This window comes from Coturnix japonica, chromosome 5, assembly GCF_001577835.2.
Source record: "Coturnix japonica isolate 7356 chromosome 5, Coturnix japonica 2.1, whole genome shotgun sequence".
NCBI lineage: Eukaryota > Metazoa > Chordata > Aves > Galliformes > Phasianidae > Coturnix > Coturnix japonica.
This window is the reverse complement of record NC_029520.1, coordinates 20,124,001-20,130,942: the sequence shown is the minus strand read 5'-3', so window position 1 is coordinate 20,130,942 and position 6,942 is coordinate 20,124,001. Positions and strand designations below refer to the sequence as shown.

Genomic DNA, 6,942 nt, shown 5'->3' with positions numbered 1-6,942 from the left:
TTTCTAGATCCTGGTGATTTAGATTTGAAAATCCCAGTGTCCATTTAATTCTTTCTCCTTCTTTCTGAAAATAGTTTCAACGTTGAACATTTTCCAGATTGTACAGAAACAAAGAGAAATGAATTTTAGTCAGGATGACTCAGAAGGAAAAGCACAGGATGGGGAATCAGAATCAGTGAGTGCTGTTCCTTGCTCTGCTAAGTTGGAGGAAAAAAAAAAAAAAAAAAAAAAAGCATTAACAAGCCTAGGAGTTTTCATTAGTTTTCCTTCTAGACTTTCCTTCTATCTAATTCACTGAGGAAATATGAGACTTAATATATTTGTCTTCAATAAGTGCTTCATAAATAGGAAATAGGAGGTACTGAAAAATGCAAATGCAAGATTTCAAAAGATGGATCTAAATGCTAAAATACTAAAGATTGTTTGTTTCTTCTTGGTTGAAGGTTTTTGAAGTAAAAAAGAAAAAAAAGAAAAAAAAAAAAAGAAAGAAGAAAATTAATAAAAATGAAGACGAACAAGGAAGTCTGACCCCAAGCTGCTTCAGAGCTTCAGAACCATTTATAATTCCAATGTCTGATGTGAGGTAAATACTGAGGTTCTGTGTGACAATTTGTGTTGTTATTGACCACTGTGTGACTGGGGTATATATTTCTATCTGCATTGGGCATCTTATTGTCTAGCAAACACAGAACATACAGGTTTTTGTTCTTGTTTTTTTGTGATCATGTCTTTCTCATTAAAACCAATCCTAGAAAAAAGCAGAGAAACTAAAATAGAAAAAATATACGTAGCAATTTTATGGGGAAGGGAAGATAGCATTTTACTACTTTACTTGCCTCTTCTCAGGCTTCTCTGCACAGGCAGATCTTTCTTAAAAAATTTATAAGAATCTCCCATTTACAGCCCCAGCTTTCCCATGTTAATAGACTTTAAAGGAGTGGTCAGCAATGAGCAGTACAAGATGATTATAAAAGGATGGATGTATGATAATTTACGTGAATCTCTATAAGCATCTCCTATACATCTCTTTTTAGTTTATCTGATTACTCATTTTATCATTGATATTAGATACAGTTATGATTTGCATTTTCTGGAGGGGTAAATGTGTAACGCTATAAATAATTCATTACACATGTATTTTAATCAGAACGGGCGAAAATAAATAGTGTGAACAACAGAAACAAAGGCAATGAAACGTGTATTAGAGTCCGTTCTTACTAAAGTACAGGTAGTCCTAAGAGATTGTTCCAAATTGTCCACAAACATATTCTGCTTCCCTTTATTAAGAAAGAGCATTTCCATTTAGCTGTGCATTTTACTGATCTCCTGAGGAGCAAGCAACTGAAGTAAGTTTTAAGCATAATTGGCACTTTATGAATGTAGAGAGCTATACTAATGTGTAGCAACTGGTGTGTTTTCTTCACATCTAAATCTTGCTGAGTAAACTCATTCCTCCAGTCAGAATGTTATCTTAATTTTTGCAAGACTGATTCACATCATAAAAACTTAGTGGCCTACTTAAATACAAAATATATTAAAAGTGTGTTTATAAGTAACTTTGTAGTTGTTGCTATTTTGTGCTTTAATAACAAGTTTAAAACTCTTGGCTATTCTTAAGGAAGCATTTAATGCAGTGGTTGTGTTTTGTAAGTGAGCCTATGGCTGTCACTGATGACTTGGAGTTAAATTCAGGACATACAATAAAATCTGTCATTCCACATTTCCTTTCATAATATGAAAAATATTAACCCCAGAATTCAAACACAGCAAAATTGGGATAAGTAGATAGTTTGGGTCTCTAAGGCTTAAATACAATGAATATCCGCAAACCGTACTGAAAATATTAAGAGAAACAAGGATACTCTGTAGATAAGGATAGATCCATACTTTTTCTGACCTTGGAAAACTAATATTTATTGATCTTAAGAGAAACTCAGTGCCAGGCCCTGCTTCCCGAGAGTTTCATCTGTGCAGTGTATGTAATAGAATTTGGCAAGAGAACTTAGTTACGTCTGTAATATCAGAGACAATTCAGATTGCAAGGCAGCAGAAAACGTCTCTAGTCCAACCCCCACCTCAGAGCAGGGTCAGCTATTGGATTGGGCTAGGATGTTAAGCTGTCTCAAACCTCCAAAGATGGAGAAAGCACAGACTTTATTGGCGGCCAGTTCTGCAGCTTGGCTGCCCTCTTGGAAAAAAGGTTTTCATTATATTGAGTCTTAACCTCTTTCTCCAGCCCATTGCACCACACAGCACTGAGAATTTGTTGTGGTTGTCCTTCCCATAACCTCCCGTAGGTGCAGCCAAGCTGCTGCAGTCATCTGAAGCCATCTCTTCTCTGGCTGAACAAGCCCAGCTCCATAAGCCTCTCCTCATAGGATAAATGCTGCAATTGCCATAGCCCTTTACTAAGCATTTTTATCTTTCATCAGGAACTAAAACTGGAATCAGCACCGTAGATGTGGTCTAACTTGTATAACAGAGACATATAATCACTTCCTTTGTGATTTTCCGTCTGTGCTGGTGTTGGCACAGATCAGGATACTGTTGACTTTCTTGTTGCTGAGGTGAGCTGTAAGGCATGTTGCATGCCAAGGCTCCCTGGACTTCATCAGCACAGCAGCTTTGCTGCTTGCTAGGAGACACACTGGAAAGTTCAGAACTGAAAGTGAAGATATGAAATATTTTATTCCAATTTCCAAACAAGACATTTTGATGTGTTTGTTGTTGTTGTTCCTTCTATTTTCTTTGTGCAGTGAAAACCCAATTACATTGATCTAATTTTGCAAAAAGCCAGAGCTACGACAGAATTGAACGTCATCCTATCTGCATTTCTTAAATCAGCTGTAACTATTAACCTGTCCTCTTTCTCAGGAAGGTCCTCTTGTGAATTGTTTAAATAATATTACATTTATTCAATTGAGTTTGACTAAAATCCATTATATTTCTCATACTGATAACTTAAGGGAGGGGAAAATACAACATCTAAGCCACCAGTGCAGAAAGAAAAATGGTATGATGAGGAAAAATGAAGCAAAAATAGTATCTGCCAGAAGTGCAGCAGTTATTCTTTGGCACCTGACTTGCAAAATTGATGTAATTTTTGTACATAGATCATGCTGGTATAAAATAAATGAAGCACACAAGCATTTTGTGCAGGATTCTGTGGACTTCATAGCTCGTTGTTGTGTTCTTTGTCATGAGAAAGGACAATAGACTGGAAGAAGTCAACATTAAACAATAAATTAATGAACTGTAATGTCTTTAAATCCCATTGTGAGCTAATGTTAGATTGTCATTGGTTAAATGCTCTCAAGGACTGATATTAATAGCACTCTGAAGCGAGAGATGTCAGTTCCCTAATGGAATGGAGCCATTCAAGTAATATATTTGAAGACCGGTCAGCAAGCTAGCGAGTGCAAAGTGTATGCATGGAGACAGGGAAGAAGAAGATCAGAGGATCATCACTTAATCTGTCCATCTTAGATTGTCAGAAATGAGAGAAAAGAATAATTTTTCAGAAGAACAGTTTGTCCTGCTGGGCTTCTGTGATGCTTCAGTTCCAGGAACAAAAGCAACAAGGGATGATTATTATTACAATGCTGCACTGAAAATGAAATAAAGGGAATGAAATTTTCTTTTCTCTAAATACAAAACAGAAGTCGGTTAAATATATTTCTGTCTTCTAGTTCTATGCTAACATTCACCTCACAGGTTGTTTAAACATTTTCTTAACAAAACTCCCAATCCTTATGGAAGGGCTTTGATTTGTTCTATTTTTCACTGCATTTACTTGATACAGGTTGGAAATGAAGAAAAAGTAACTGTTCAAATGAAAAATAAGAGGTATTTTAGTAGAATTAGATGGAATGATGGAATTTAGCCAGTTCATGCCATAATAGCTAGTAATAAGACAAGACTTGAAGCCATATACTACTCTGTCTGTATAATTGCAGAGTATTTCTCTTTCATCTAGAGGAGGTGAAATTACATTTAGGTCAGGGCAGAACTCTCTGGTCTATAGAGCTACAGCCTCTTTCTCTGTCTTTCTACAGTTATGATCCATAGGTGCTTAAATCTTCTTTTAGGCTGGAAACCATTCTCTCTGAGCTAAGTTAGCCATGGTAGAAAATGAGATTGGTGTTGGGTACTAGCAGCATGCTACACTAAGAAAGCTGTGTCATGGTTTTGAAAGGCTTTATGATTGCTTGGAAAGTGTGAAGCTGGCTTGTATTGATTCTCAGAAGACAGCATGGGGAATGCTGAGGTGGGAGAATGTTTGATATTTTATTCAGGGAACTATCAGAAGCTCTGTCTAAACCTAGTTGTGTTTCTGGGCAAAGAAACTGCTCATGTATTTACCACAGGTACTAGTAGTGCATGTGCCCAGGCTTCACCTTCACATCTGTTACAAGAAGGGGACTGTTTTGTGAAGGCAATGGAAATGAAGGAAGTGTCTCTATTTTAAACGGAGATGTGATAATTGAGGATGTGTATACAGTTGCTGTTAAGAGTAACATAGCTGTTGAAAGAAAACAAAAACAAAAAAGCAAGCAAAAAACCTCAAACCAGAACTTTGTCATGACAGAGCTCAACTAGCAATTCATCCTTGGCCTAGGAACATATAACACTACAAATGTCCTGAAACCAAATAGCTGCATCTTGTCACTACTGGAAAGAACGAGGGGGGTGAGCAGATAATGAACTTCTGGTGTGGTGTGTATATTTACAAGCCCCATAATAATTTTGGGATATATAGATACATCCTTTGGATGCTGTCTTATGTGTCCCAAGGAAGATCCCCTCCTCTACAACACACACAGTGTGATTCTTGATAGCTTTGACTGAACCTTTGTCATAGTTTTAAGAACATTCCAAAATATGGATTTGATGACATGATTATTCAGCCTTTATTAGTATCAATTGTACATTGGTGTCAGATTCCTTTCTTTGAAAATTGAAAGAAAAACACCTTGTGTGTCCACAGCGATCTATTGAAGACCAAATGGTAAATGTACAATGACCAAAAAGGCAATGTAGTGAATACACAGCAGGGTCATGTTCCAGTTACACTTCTGAGAGAGATGGATGTTCCTTTCAAACAATTGTATTGGTTAAATGTAATCACACAAAGTAGACCAGTCCTCACAGATTTTTAGAAGGCGATACTGTGACCCATGAAAGGAATACAATGTCTTTACGTGAAAGATCGCTGCTACAAGGTAGCATTTTTGTTCTGTTTGAAGTCAGCATTTTGCAGGTGTTGGTTGATAGCGAGAAACAGTGAACTAATATTTTGAATGTAACACAGAGCATATGGCATGTATGTGGCAAAACAGTGAACTCTTCTTGGTGAATCCAGGTTTAAAAAAAGGGGGAGAGAGTTTGTAAGAGCAGTAAATGCAGCGTGTCCAGTGATAGAGGTTCGTCATGTGAATTTAACTGTTTCTGAAGGCTTTTCTATTTTAGTGATATTATCCTATTTGGGAAAATCCAATCAAAGCCTAGTGCAAGCTTACACTCCTTATATCTTTTTCTGAAGAGAAAGTTCAGTACTTCTCATGTTCCTCGAAGCAGTTTGCTTGAATTTAAGTCAGGGAAGGAGAATTGTGCTGTATCATCACAGTAACAACAAAAGCTCAATGTTGTGCCAGGCATCAGTGCAGAAGTTGGCACATAGCTGCCAGAGCCAAAAGGAAAAGGGATGCATGGATTAAAAAAAAAAAAAAAAAGCATGGATTAAAACCAGTTTTAGATACTTCTATGGGTGTTTTGTGTGGAACTTTATAAACAGTCTGAAAACAGGTAGAGGTAGTTCATTTGGTGCCCACTTCAGAGACTGTCAGCCTGTGGGGCAGAGGGTGTCATTCATGTCTTCTGTCTTTGTGCACAGTAAGGACTCCAGGCTTTTTTGTGAAGACAAAAAGCAGAAGTGCAATTGCTGACACAGCTTTATGTGTCTGATGGTCTCCTGTTTCTCCTTTTCCCCTCACCAGATGGACTATCAGGGAAGCAGTGAAGAAAAACAGTTACTTCTGTTTCTTGTACTTCAGATTCCTTTGTGTGCAGAGGGAAAAGAAAATGGAAAGAGAAAATGTGCCAAGCACAAACAGAATCAAAGATAAGTAGGTGGAAATGGTGGCCACCCCATGTCTTATCTTAAGTGAGGGAGAGTAGCATAGCTGAAGACCACATGTATTTACTGAGATTTCTTCCATCCTGTCTGCAACTCCACACCTGCCTTGTCTCTGTTCTATAAGAAATTCCCCATATTTGTCTGTCCTGCTCTGCTTCCATTCTGTTCTCATATATATAATCAGGATTTGCTGTCTTCATCTCTTCCTGGCTTTGTTGGGCAGAGTGATGTCACAGTGTCCTCACACAGGGTGAATGGTGCAGATGAAAGGCTTGTAGGACTCATCTCTGCTCATTCCAGTGTAGGAGTTAGTCTTGAATCAGAATTGGCCTGATCTGCTGAACTTCTCTCCTTTCCTCCAGCCCTTCATCCTGGAGAAATAACTCGGCTCCAAGGAGGAGCTCTTTTCCTTGCTTGGGGGAAGACATTTAGTCATAAGTAGTTTCTCACAGGAAAACTGGAATTCATATGAGAAGCAGAGAGCCACTCAGCCAGCTGCCACCACAATGGCGTGACTAGAGAATAGCACAGGCAATGCTGCAGCAAGCAGGATGCTGCCAACTGTTACTTCATCTGCCTTGAGAGTTTGGGAGTAAAGAAACAGAGAAAGGAAAGCACAGCCAAAGGCACTTAAATATCATTAGAGTTATGTAAATCAGGAACGTTAGAGAGACAGAACTGAAGTGTTATTTCCCTCCTGAGGAGTTCTGAGGATAACTGAAAGGGGAGAGGGATGTCTTGAACAAAGATGAATTGAGTTTTTCTACAGAAAGTTGTTGTGAGTAGACAGGAAATAATCTCATATT

General features: G+C 37.9%; 1 long non-coding RNA gene across 6 annotated transcripts in view; it reads left to right on the top strand.

Annotated features, from left to right (window-relative positions):
- The first annotated feature begins 228 nt into the window (after positions 1 to 228).
- The window catches only part of LOC107314796, a 35,223-nt gene continuing 28,509 nt past the window's right edge, over positions 229 to 6,942 (top strand). For all 6 annotated transcript variants that reach the window (XR_001555625.2, XR_004307489.1, XR_004307491.1 and 3 more), the window contains exon 1: positions 229 to 583. This is a non-coding gene — a long non-coding RNA (uncharacterized LOC107314796). The remainder of the gene's footprint in view (positions 584 to 6,942) is intronic.